Below are 14,059 nucleotides of genomic sequence, written 5' to 3'. Positions count from 1 at the left end.
ATCACTGAAATCAATGGAGGCCCTCTCTGTACATGAAGTTGTATAAGACCCCCTAAATCTCTTGAGCTAGCAGGTGCAGGAACCAGCTTACATTGATTTTAGTGGGGGCACTTTCCTGCCAGTGACTGGCTATACAGACACAACCAAAGTAGCTGGGGGGCCAGAGAAGCGGACAAGTGCACATGGTGGAGTCTGCTCAGTTCCTCAATGTACTTGCAGCGGGGGTGATTTAAAAAGGACACTCAGTTATACCAATGAGGGCTGTGGTGTACCTTTCATGTTTCATTGTTCCAAATCGAGCACTTTGTACCAGAATTACTCTAGTTTTTCCTTTATAATTACAGGTCCTATATTCTTCATGTGCAGACCAGCTTAATGCACATTTCAATTTCCTGAAGGCTACCAACTAGTAACAGTCATTATTGTCCCTTTAGAGTTACCAAACCAGATACGATAAAATACCATATACGATAAAATAAAAAAGATCTTTTGTCTCTTAACAAATGGAAAAAAATACATTACAAAAACTCTCCTACTTTTTTTTTTTATTTTTTTTTTTTTTTAGAGGGGGATAGTTCATCCAATAACCTGCTGATTAACATTATCTGTTTTTAATCGGGCACATTCCCAGTACCTGACGGCTCAAGATAACAATACAATATACAAGCCACAGTATTATATCATTAGGCTGGTGCCAAAGATAATATTCAATGTTTAATTATTTTCCAAAGCATTGAAGCAGAAGGACTGAAATGTAAAACCTATAATCTTCTGGCACAATAAATGAGCAAGATGATTATTGACATTTTCCAACAAAAAACACCCATAGTATTGATAAAACTATAATTTGTTAATTAATTATAGTACCAGACAGATAATCTGGAAACATGAATATGATGTTAATAATATGTATTAATGTTACCTTTAAATTTGTGTAGATAGGAGTTGACAAAGTAAACCCAGTATTTCATTTCAAACAGAATATTTCTTCCAGATGCTGGGCAAACCATTAAAACTAATTGGAGGATAATACATTTGTACAATCTTGTAATACAATAGTAAAATGTTGTAAAATGTATTTGTTTATTTTTTTTAAGGATTTTTCTTTTTACAGCACAGTAAAATCTCAACAGGGAAACGTTTTAGTTGATGTTCTAATGTTTCGGACGCATTTGTCTGTAAGCACAAAAGAGCCTAGTCAAGAAATGATTGATACAGATTGTAAACAGAGCATTAAGCAAATGACGTATGAAATGTTAACATGGTTACAGTCACGTGCCCTTAGCACATTACCTGTGATTGTAGTAATTCCCTTTTATAGATTGCTTTAAAGCCTGTCTCTTGTCAATATAAACAGTGTGCCATTGAGCTGGTACAAGAGAGAAAAACTCACAGAATACAAACCATTAGGGCAATTTAGGGTAACCGATGATTTAGGGAGACATATGTTGAACATGTTTGCATACTTTTATGAAAATACGCATTAGGATTCACTTACATGGGAGCATCAGTTACAGCATCTAAGCTGGTAAGGAAGTTTGCAAGGTATACCTCCCAAAGATCCCTCTTTAGGAGGGACAATGACTCTTTGAAACCTAAATCCCTTTGTTCCCCTTTCCTCCTATGATGCCTTTGTTTTCTAGGTTCTCAGATTAAAAGTATATGCGTATAGAAGCGACAAAGAATTTTGGATACTTTGGGACTTTCCAGGTTTGACCTGGAGTTTCTGGGTAAACCTCTGCTTCCCCAGAGCACCAGGTCAGCTTTTCAATCTATGGGCAGGAGAGCAACATTTGGTCGCACCCACATACCACCCACTAATACCTGGGAACTCTCTGGGTTTGACCCGGAGATCTCTAGGTGAAGCACTGCTTCTCCGGTTCTCTGGGTCAACACCCGAATCCTCTGGGTCGCGGGAGCAGGTTTATGACAAACCCCGCTCTCCACCCATTTTCCCTTTAAATGGGGGTTTTTTCCCTGTTGACGGCAGTGGGAACGCCCCCAACATCAGCAGGAACGCCCCTAACATCAGCGGGAACTCCCACTCATGGCAGTGGGACCGCCCACCGACGTCAGTGGGCAGTCCTGGCCGTGTCCAGCAAGGGAAGGCTTCAGGTAGCCGGAGCTCAGAAGTTCCCAGGTATGCTAATATCTAACTGGGTCTAGCCCCACCAATCAACAAAGCCACTTCCAGAACTGTAACTCTAAGTAGCCAAACTTTGGAAATGTAAATGGGTTGCAAGATCAGAAACAGCACAGGTTTACTGCAGTGAGATCTTGTCAACTCTAATTTGATTTATTTTTTTGACTGGATAACTAAAATAACAGACCAGAGGGGAACAGTAGATAAAGCCTAACTTGATTTCAGTAAGGCATTTGACACTGTCCCTCATAGAGGAGTCATAAATAAATCGCACTGTTTGGACTTGGAAACAAAAAAAAGGAATTGATAAGTTAATGGTTGAGTGGTAGAAGACAGAAGGTTTTATTAGTGGTGTATATTCAGTGGAAAGACTTGTTCTAGTGGGGGTACCTCAAGGATCTGTAATATTTATCTTAATGGCAAGATATGTCTTTTTTTGCAGATGATACAAAGGCCTACAGCAAGGCAGATAATACTGCAAGTGATTTAAGTAAATTAGAAGAATGGTTGAGAGTGTGGCAGCCAGGGCCGACCCAAGACAAAATGCCGGCTGGCGCGAAGTTTAAAATGCCGCCCCCCCCCATTATCTACCCTTCCTCTTCCTCCGTCCCTGTCGCCCCCCCCATTATCTACCCCCCCCTTGTACTTACCTTTCAGCAGTCCTGCGGCGAGTCTCCCAGTTCGGTCTCGGTGCCGGCTTGTAATGCTGAGCGCCGGAAATGACGTCATCTTCCAGCGCTCAGCATTACAAGCTGGCACCGAGACCGAACTGGGAGACTCGCCGCAGAGGAGAGAGGGGCGCCAAGCGGGTACTGACAACTTGGTAAGCGAAAGCCACTCGGCGCCCCTCTCTCTTCCTCTTTAAAAATAAAAAAAAGGCCCCACTCAGCTCCATTGTCGGGCCGGCCCTGGTGGCAGCTACAATTTAATAACGTAAGACAGAATTAAGGATGCTGTCCTATCAGTGGAAACAGAAGAGAGGGACTTAAGAAGAACTATTTTTAAAATTAAGCATACAATGCAATAAAGTGTCCCAAAAAACAAGCAGGGCGCTGGGTTGTATAGCATTAGCATCAGGAAGATGGAGGTGGCTCTGCCACTTTACAGATCTCTGGTCAGATCTCTCCTTGAGTATCTCGTATAGTCCTGGAGACTTTATCTCCAGAAGGATATTGAAATTTTAGTCTTATATTCAGGCTTTTTTCCCTAAATTAATATTAAAATTTTTGGGAGTCGTCTTATAATCAGGGTCGTCTTATAATCGGGCAAATACGGTATGTTCGAAATGTATCATATGTGCATTCCATAGGAGTGGCCATTTTAAGCTGTTTTTAGGATCTGCATGACTATTGCTCCTCATTAAGTTATTTTTCCTCTTTGTGGGTGATGCCTTTAGTGCTAGTTGATTTAGTTGCCCATGAAAGAATGAGGAAAACCTTTGCTGAAAACTTCAGCTTCCCTCGGGAACTGTGTGAGTAGGGCTTTGAGATGCATTGAAAAGAGATCTGCGAGGAGCTCTATGCCCCACTTTTACTTGCTCGTCGTCTAGAGGAGCCAGAAATGGAACTAGTGGGACAGCTCCATTCCCTACCAATGGAATACCTGGTTTTAACCGGCTGTTATAAAGTTTGTGATAGAACACAAACCAGAAGGAGTTAAACTGGACTTGTGGTCTCCTAGGGTCATTAGTATGCTTATAAAAGCCAGTGACATTATGGAGCAGATACCAGCAGAGATTGTACTAACATGACATCAAGCACAAGGACATGACATTGATGGATATTGAAGGAGGCCTCACACTAAAGTCTGCAAATACAGACACTGCCCACAGTGCATCATAGCGGAAGAGATGTGTCATATTTCCAGAGAAGTTGTTTCTATCCTATCACTCCATATTATATCAGTGTTTTCCATGGACTCACATAGAGGGTGCAGCTGAAGGAGCCACCAGATCCTGAGGACGGAACTGGTCACTGTCCTAGTTGTTGGAGGCTTACCCTAAGCTTGCTTAAAGACTTCACTGACAAACTTGAGGAGCCGGACAAATCCTCAGCCGACCCTCCTGACAGAACATTTGCCCCTTGATCCCCAGGTGTTATTCTCGTTGCACACCACTTGCACCCCTGGAACTGATTCATGTTTTGCACTGTTTTTACCATGAGAAATGTTGCTTGTTTGAACTATGTTTTGTGTCAATGCATGTATTTCTGTTGTGGTGCATCAGACCACAGTAATTACAAATGTATGATTATGTTTCCTGTTTTAGGTGTACTTTTTCTATTATTTACTGTTAACATATGTCTGTGTCTGCTTGGTTATGCTGTTGACATTTGCGTCACATTATGCTTTCTACATATTTATGCAAATCTGTATTATATTGTCCCTATGAAGTCTATTTTACTTTGAAGGCACCCTTCAGGCATCATGGAAACAGCAAACTTTTGCTTTAACTTTCCTTTCCTGGAAATCCTTTAAACTTCTATTTAAAAATATTTCTTAATTTACTGGCAGTACTATTGTCACATATTCTGCACTACTGGTATTTGAGTGACAATTATTAATCTGGTAGCAGAATTTCCTTGTCCTAGTAATCAACACTGTAATCTCTGTGAATGTGTGTAAAATCTGTAAGGAACAGAATATTACATGCAAAACTTTTGCAAAACCTAAATAATCAAAATTCAAGAATGATTTGCTCTGTAAACATTTTTTCTTCTTTTGTAGCCGGGTAATTTTTAAAAAAAAAAGGTTGGTATAATTGTTTGTAATATATTTTTAGTTAAGTTTGTATACTACATGTTTTTTTTTTTTTTAAAGTGCTGTTCAAAACTTTTATGTCATTTTCAACCTACTGATATGTTTTAATTCTAGTGAATAGAAGACTGTTTCCCATAACCTTGGAATAGAACAGAACTGGACAAATGCATGTTAAAAATATTCTCAGTCCCGCTACAATCCATCCATTCCAACTTATTTGATCATACTATAGTTCAAATAGGATTCCCCACATATTATTCTTGTGATCTATCCATTTCCCCTCTGTGGCTTCCAAGACCTTTTTATGATTGTTTTTCTACCTGGAGCTTTGGTGTCTTAGAGATGTCAATCTGTAAAAGTCCTTAAGGGGCATTTGTACTGCTTTAATATTATGTTGTCATTTAAATTAACACAAAGGCTAGTATATATATATATATATATATATATATATATATATATATATATATATATATATATGTGTATGTCTAAGGGTGTGTGAGCATGGAAATGTAAGTGTGTGTGACCATGGATGTGTTTTTTTAATTGCATGTTAGTGAGTAGTGTCCATGTGTGTTGCGTGAGTGTGTAAGTCTGTGCAAATAAAGAGTATGGGTAAAATTGTGGGGAAGAGATAGAAAGAGAGATAAAGAGAAAGAGGAGAGATAATGAGAAAAGGGGATCCAGGAGAAGGGGGGATAAAAAAGAGAGATGAAGAGAAATGGGAGAGATAGGGAGAGAATTGAGAGATAAAGAGAAAGAGAGGGAGAGCAGAGATCAAGAGGAAACCTGAGGCTTTGAGAGGAGACCACTGTGGGTGCAATCCGGGTGCTGGGGCAAGTCCTTATGTACATGTATAGGTGAATGGGATAGACTTGGCTGCATATTTCACAGACGTTGCTGGAAATGAAGAAACATTGGGTGTGTTGCGAACCACACAGTTTATCATTGAGATTAATACTGTCTTTTCCAAGACAAAGATTATAATACTTGAATGATAATATGAATGATATTAACTCTGGTATCCTGTAAAATGAACATATAGGAGAGGAAATTAATCACTAAAGGAAAATCCTGGTGGGCTTCGGGGGTTATGCAGGGCTGAGGTGAGCCTGCAAAATGCATGGTTAATGTTGGGAGACTTCTTGAGTCAGTTGTGTATTTAGACCTGTCCCTTTATCTTGGCCACACTTTCTTTCTACCTCCTGAGAGAGTGAGCTCCTGAGAATGGGAAAATGAGCAGATTAATCGATCACAAATTTATATATTTTTTAAAATAAAAATAAAAAGTATTTCTTCTTTTTCATTCAAACAAGAAGCCTCTATCTGTTTAGATTGAAAGCAATAAAATGGAACAAAAAAACATGATTGCCACACGTGGATTTCCAATTTAGAGCTCATTAGGGATCTTTGTGTTGTTCTTAAGGGCAAGTTTATTTTGGGTTTTAAGCCTTCTACAAGGTACATTGATTTACAGGAAATTAATCCGTAATGCACATATTACTCATTTAAAAATACTACTTGGTTAGTCCTGAATCCTGATAAGCCTCTGTTATCTGAGCCACTCATGTCATCAAAAACGTCATTGTCTGTTTGTAAACACATTTTTTTTTCCAGAACCGGCATTCACTCAATGAGAAAATATTTGCTAAAAGCTTTTGAACGAAGCTGCATAGCATGTAACGTCGGTTTGGTTTCCAGAAGCATGGTAAAAGTAAATAAATGTTTTCTGAAAGCAAATTATAATAGGAAGACAAAGTACAAATAAAATCCATTCTCAATTAGAAAATAATATAGTTTTTAATTGAATTTCCTGAAGAATATTACTGCTTTTGCATGACTATTAGTTCCTGTGGTTCTATGAAGACACCACTAATGTGATATATTTGATGTTCTGCCCATGTGGATATTAATATGTGGGCAGAACCTCCAGGGCTTTAAAAACCCACGTAGAAGAACATGAATATCAGGAATAGTTATCAAAAACACAATGTCTCCAAGCTTTTCTCCACCCACCATGCATCAAACCCTAAGCTATAACGTTTTATGGAGATAGAAAAATTCACTAATCGTTGGAGGGGGGAATAAAGAATGGAATTTGAGACAGGCAGAAATTCGATGGATATACAATCTAAACACATTGATTCCTGGAGGTCTTGATTCAGATTGTGAATTATACCACTTTTTATAAGACATATTTTCTGACATACTTCTTTTCTTGCATTTGTTTACATCTTTTTTTATTTTAGCACATTCTCACTAATGTATACGTTGCCCAGGGCTGGGGGTTTGATATTTATCATCTCCCTCATAGTCTATTAATTAAAAAATGTGGGTTTTCTTTTATTGAATTAGAATTCTGTTTAACATAAGTTATAATCTTTTTTTTTTTAATGAGACACTATGAAAATATTAGGATGTACTGCATTTGATTATATTAACTCATGTGTATAATGTTTTTTTTTTAAATCTTTTGATATATTGGTCTCCTTTTTTTGGGCTATATATTGGAACTTTTCCCTGGAATTTAACATAGTAATGTTTTTATTTTATATTGATTTTTTGGTGTGCTATGGTTTTTCATGATATTTCCAATAAAATCCACTGCAGTTCTTTGAATGTCACATCCCTGGCAGAATAGGGAGATAAGAAGGGGGTTAATGGAGGAGAAATTTAGGCAATATAGGAAGAATGTTAGCACTTGTGGAAGCCATCAATTGGCGAAACGCGTTATGCACGTGGTGGGCGTGGCTTAGTGATGTCAGCTGCCAGGAAGCACTTTGCAGCACCCGCTGTGCAAGATAGAGAAGGACTGAAAATGTAGATTCCTCATGGGGGAGGTGCTGCCTAGCAAGTTTTATTTTATGAGAAGCGGATTATTATGTTTTTTGAAGTAAGCGGCACAAATAACTTTTTATGGTTGTACACTATGTCCAATCTATCCTCCATGCTATATTTATATTAGTGTTCGTGCGTCAGGAGGGATACCATTATTTTAAGTGGGGGGGGGATCCTCATGCAGTTTGGGATCCACAATCCATATGCAATATAAACCAGAGCCTGGTCTTTAAGGTTATATATTTGTATTGTCATTTTTTTTAATATTCTTTTATATGTTTGGAGAATCTCTCTGGAATTGCAAGACAGATTTTATGAAAGATAAGGTATAACAACAAATTCTCATATGCGCAGCCCTTTTTTTTCGCTGACGATTGTTTGTAAGTTTTATAAAAATGTAATCATAAATGTATAAAATATAGAATGGGGAAAACATACATATAAATATGATGCTTTATATCAGTGTTTGTTTTGTTTTTGTAATATCTACATGTATGGGTAGTGTTTTATGCTATTTAATAGTATAGATTGGTAATTTGAATCAGGCACACAATGAATATGTTTATTTGTGAGATATGTAAAATTAACTATGTTTTGAGTTATGGAATTTATGGATTAGCAGCTTCCATAATGCTGTCTTAAAATGAACATAGTTCATTTAGTGTGAAAACTATCAAGAAACCACCCCAAATTTATCATACATTATGCAGTTCAATTCATTCCTTCCTTCTTATAGTAGAAACTTACTGGGGTTGGCATTACACAAAGCGTAGCAAAGTTAGAGAATTTAACTACATTTCAAGGAATTTAACTAAATTAAGGAATATCCCCAAAGACTCCTCTGTTCCGTAGACAAAAAAAAAGTCAATGTATGCGTCAGTTACATTCAGAGAAATGGCGTGCCAAGGCCGGGACAGACCACCCAGATGCCAGGGTGCCTGCTGCCGTGGGAGGTGTTGGCAAGGTGTCAGTAAACAGACCCCCTGCCAGCTCTCTCCAGAGATGGACTGGAGTGACCACCGCTGGAGGAGCAGGGCCAATTGGGAAGATTACGAATCTTCCTGTAACCAAAAGAAGGGAGCGTGACCTTTGTTTCAGTGCTCCTTCACAATGTTTGCAGGCGATTGATACTGGGTACCCGGATATGATGTCATGATGAACGAGGTAAGCGATGGGAAAGACGATGAGAAGGAGGAGAAATAAAGAAAAAAGGGATTAGAATATACTTTTTTGAAACCAGTAAAAATAAATAAAAGAACTTAGCTTAGGGAAAAGATGCAGCGCCAGGGCTGCCGTCATGGTCTGACATTTTGTTCCACTGACTGGCTGCTTGAAGCGTCTGGGAATTGCTCCCATTGGAATCAATGGCAGTGTTCTCTGCACATGTGCTCTGGAGTTCACATTAGACCTCTGTTAACCCCGTGTTATATCAAGCGGCAGGAAATGTACTTAGTCAAATATATCACCTACACACCAAAAGGCTAGGTGGTGGGTAAAGGGTGAAATGTATATGGGAGGAAAACTTTCCAAGGGAGACATCATGGAAATTGTAAGGGCCCATTTAGTTACCATATGCATTAAAGTGCATACGATGGCTGGAGCGTCCCTTTAAGGTTTATTTCTGTCCAACACGTTAAGCGATTCCAGGTATTTGCAAAACAGTTTGAAGCATCTAAGGTGATGCACCTGTTACTTGTGTTCAGTATCAAAATAAAGTAACAATTTAACACATCGATACACTAAGTGTCAGTTCATTTAACACAAATAGGGGAAGTCAGACAGGTGTTAGGCTGTTTTTTTACCAGTCTCGTATCCCATCTGAAACAACACGCACCTGCTGGAGGACAGCTTAATGTATTAACCGTTAAGCCTACCAAGGAATGAATCTGGAATCAGAATATATCACATATATTACACAACCCAGTGTAAGTTAGTTATGAAAATAAAGTATCCTTTAAACAACTTCTTAAACAAGGTTATACAATAAGATTTTCACCGATTAGTTCAGAAAATTACATACATTTCCAGTAAAGGTTTTGTATTGAAGGCACCTGCACACGCACTGAACTACATGCATAGAAAGGGATGTCTGTGCAGCAGATGTAGGGGTTAGAGAACGAAAAGATGAATGGGGCAAAGTAGGGTGGTGGGCAAAAAAGGTTGAATAGAGGTGAAGTAGTAAAAGAAAATTGGGGCCAAAATTGCTTCTGCTTCTAAGGAAGCCAAAAGACTTGTTTGAGTACTAGGTGTAGTCAGTGGCCTATTTTACTTAGGCGCTCCCCTAGGCTTATCCCAGTGTAACGCCGCCTGCCCTACAGAACTAGATTCAGGTTGTATGTTATTTTTCTAACAGAGAATACATATAATTTACATAGAATATTAATATTGCTTGTTGTGATCAGCTTTAAAGCTGATCGTGCTGCATCCATGCGCTCTTATATCAACCACAACAAAAAGAAACGATAACTTGATTTAAGCTCATATGGTGTATCCTAAGTTACGTATCACCTTATTTTGTTTCCGTCATTAACATGCAGTGTATTTTTCTGAGTATACTTTGTCCAATACTGCCCCCTACAGTGACTGGGTAAACTGCACCGTTTATATCTGTGGATTCTGAAATCTCAGTAGGTATGGGTAAATCAGTCAAAAAGACTACTAAATATTTTATATACAAATATATAGACAAATTATTGTCTATACATTTTTATCACATTGTAAAAAAAAATCTTATTTTTTTTCTATTGCAGGCTATCAGAAAAGCTTATTAATTACTATTTTGGCTTTGGCTATTTAATCCAGTCCTAAATTACCTGAAAGTGCTTTTGGCAGAATTTTGCTTGTGACAGATGTAGTGTAATTTTTAAAAAGATTTAATGTTAAGGTTGGAAATAGTGTTGATATTGATCTGCTTGTTACATAGTTACATAGGCAAAAAAAAAAACAGTTGAGTCTCTTTCCAATTTTGCACAAACTAGGGGAAAAAATCCTTCTTGTAAATTGCTACAAAACATATTATATATATATATATATATATATATATATATATATATATATATAATATTCAAAATCTGTTGTTCCACAAGATTAACTGCACTGTTTTGGTAAATAAACCTTAGATCTCTCATTTTATTCTTCTTTAATCTGAAGTCTTAATTACAAAGAAACTAAATATTTTTATGAAAATATCCTCTAAGTGCCTTTGTGTAATATGACACGTTTCCCGGCAAACATTGTAAATGAGACAACATTTTACCCTCATTATTCATGGAAAAGATTTGATGTTTAGCTGTTAAATGTTAAATTCATCAGAGTAGGTGGAACAACATCTATAAAGGGAAATTGTGCTGATACAGATTTTAAAAAAAATACCATAACTTGTGCTTCTGTGTTCAGTGTAATTGTTTTGGAGACATTTAGTTAAAATAAAAAAAGTGAAAAGGGTGAAATACAAGCCAAAAGAGGAAGGAAAATGCCATTTGGATGGTTAAAAGAGAAAAACTTAACAATTCATATGTAAAACATGAGATGTCCATGTGCAGTGGATATGCATACATTAAGTCATTTATTACACATTTCATGATGGACTGTATAGTTCATTTGCACAGCATACATGTAGATGTAATAATTTATTTTATAAAGTTGATATTACATATAAAACCTGGAGACCAGAACCATTTATCCAAACTTTGGCGCTATTCTGAGAGGTGCTATGCTGATTATCTGGATCCTGTTATTTTGTACATAATTACTTTCTGCTCCATTGATTGCATTCACAGTATACGGTATATATATTTTTTCTATTCAATTAACCCATTCATGTCCTCCTGTAAGAGCAGCCAGGAAAGAGACTGTGTATTTGTCTCAATAAGCTCTACCATACCTTAACCTCTACAGAGTTTACCTCCCTAATACAGTTCCATAAATTTAGCTTTACTGAAATATAAGTAAATACAGTTTCATAGGGCAGACATCTTTACTTTGTTTTCTTTGGTACTTTGTAAAATAGAAAGTTTAAGAAAATACAAAATACAGTCAGTCAGATTATTTCATAAATGGTAAAAGTTTTTCTTTTTTAGACTCACTGTAGGGTTCTGACACTTTTTAGACTCAGTGTTGGGTCTGGCACTTTCTCAATGTGCTCATGTAAGTTATGGGCTATTGTGCCTCAAATACCCAGACCTGTTTTTTTTTGGGGGGGGGTCAATAGGATCCTGATAACTAGCATGGGAAAGGTAATATCTTTATTTTTTATTTATTTGTATTTTAATTTTATTGTCATTTTGTATTATGTTGATCACAACAGATAAATCTTATCTCTCACATGATATTTCCGTATATGCCCGATTATAAGACAAGGTTTTTTCCAGAGCAAATGCTCTGAAAAATAATCGGGGTCATCTTATAATCAGACCTCAAATAGGTCTGACTGTGAGACTAAGATCCAGATGGGACCTGGATCTTCCTCCTGTGTTATGCCCCCCCCCCAAACTTACCGGTACTTCTGAGTCCTCGGTGCTTAGTCCGGGCAGCGTGTAAAGCTCTACGCGAATCGAATCCACGCTGCCCCGACTAAGCACCGGGGTCTCAGATGCAGAGGACCTGGATCCTCCTGTGTTATTCCCCCCCCCCCAATTTACCGGTGCTTCTGAGTCCCCGGTGCTTAGAGCTCTACGCGATTCACGTAGACAACTTCCGCTCAAGCGCGTAGAGCTCTACACGCTGCCCGGACTAAGCCCCGGGGACTCAGAAGCACCGGTAAGTTTGGAGGAGGGAGGGGGAGGGAGTGTTAAATGGGGGGGCATAAGGCATTTCTGGAGGCAGAGTGCTCTGTGAAATGCCTTTTAACCCCCTTAATGCCACTCTGCCTCCAGAAATGCCTTATACCTCCCTATATGCCACTCTGCCCCATAATATGCCTTTTAACCCCCTAAATGCCAGAGTGGCATATAGGGGTATAAGGCAATTCTGGAGGCAGAGTGGCACATGGGGGGGGGTCAAAAGGCATATCATGGGGCACAGTGGCATTTAGAGGGTATAAGGCATTTCTGGGGCAGAGTGGCAAGCCTGGGGGCAGATGTGCATAACTAGGGGGGCAGGTTGAAAAAAAGGAAATAAAAACAAAAACAACATATTTTTCTCAATCGTAGCTTTTATTAACAAACAATTGTTCACATAGTTTACATGAATTAACATTTACTGGTAAAACTTTTTTCCTGTAGGGTCGTCTTATATTCAGGCTTTTTCTTTTTTTCCTAAATTAATATTCAGATTTTGGGGGGTCGTCTTATAATCGAGCAAATACGGTACTTTATACTTACCTGTTACAACGGGGATAATAATTAAAAAACAAAAACAAAACATAACAGTCTTTTTTTAAATATACCAGGTGGGACAGTCCTTAAAAGTGTTCTTATAGATCTATTACGTCTGTGCATTAGCATGGCTTGTATCTAACTTTAGGGCTCGATAACTGTAAAAAAACAATACATATTGTTTAATGCGTGCTGATGCACAGTGATGATTGTCTATATATTATTCAGAAACGGGGACCTTGAGGACAAGACACCTCTGCCTTGGAACATGTCACAGACCAGAATACATGAGCATTACATATATAGCCTTTGCTATGTTTGTGACTTAATGGATGGAAAATATTATTCCATTTGTTATCATGTCCTTGGGTGACATTTGTATTTGTGTAATTATTAATTTCATTTCATTTCATACGTACAATTTAGTAGAAGCTATTGAAAGAAGTATACAGTTTAAATGGTCGGGCGATTATAATTTATATAGCAGATAACTGAAAGGATTGTATGAAAATGATTGCATATTTCACAGACGCACCAAATATATATACAAGGAAACACACTTACGATATAATGACCTTAAGGAACAAAACAAACTAAACTTTATCTTCAAATACGTAAATAATCGTATTTAATAGCCATACATTAAACCAATAATGCAAAGCGATGATACATATGGCATTATCCCCAAAGCAGAAATGTTATGATTTCAGATAGTTCCTCCTAGAGACCCATGGTAGCAAAACCATTATAGCCAATCACAAAGTGGATCTGCTTTGTGTAGCCACACATAGGGGTGGGGCTAGCACCAGGTAGGCTTTTGGTCTAATGTCATTGGTTGGCGAGCAGGGGAAGTGGGAGGCATGGAGGGGGAACAGCCAAAGTTGCTCCACTTTCCAGGAAAAAAAACTGACCTCAGAGAAACAGAGACCTCTGTCATTGCCAACAAAGGGTATATAACAGTATTTATATGAACTTTTGTTATTGACCAAATTTTCCACCATAATTTGCA

Source organism: Sceloporus occidentalis, unplaced genomic scaffold (assembly GCF_023333645.1).
Source record: "Sceloporus occidentalis isolate IW3139 unplaced genomic scaffold, rSceOcc1.0.p SCAF_68, whole genome shotgun sequence".
NCBI classification, from domain to species: Eukaryota; Metazoa; Chordata; class Lepidosauria; order Squamata; family Phrynosomatidae; genus Sceloporus; species Sceloporus occidentalis.
The sequence above is the reverse complement of the archived record's forward strand: the minus strand, read 5'-3'. Positions refer to the sequence as shown.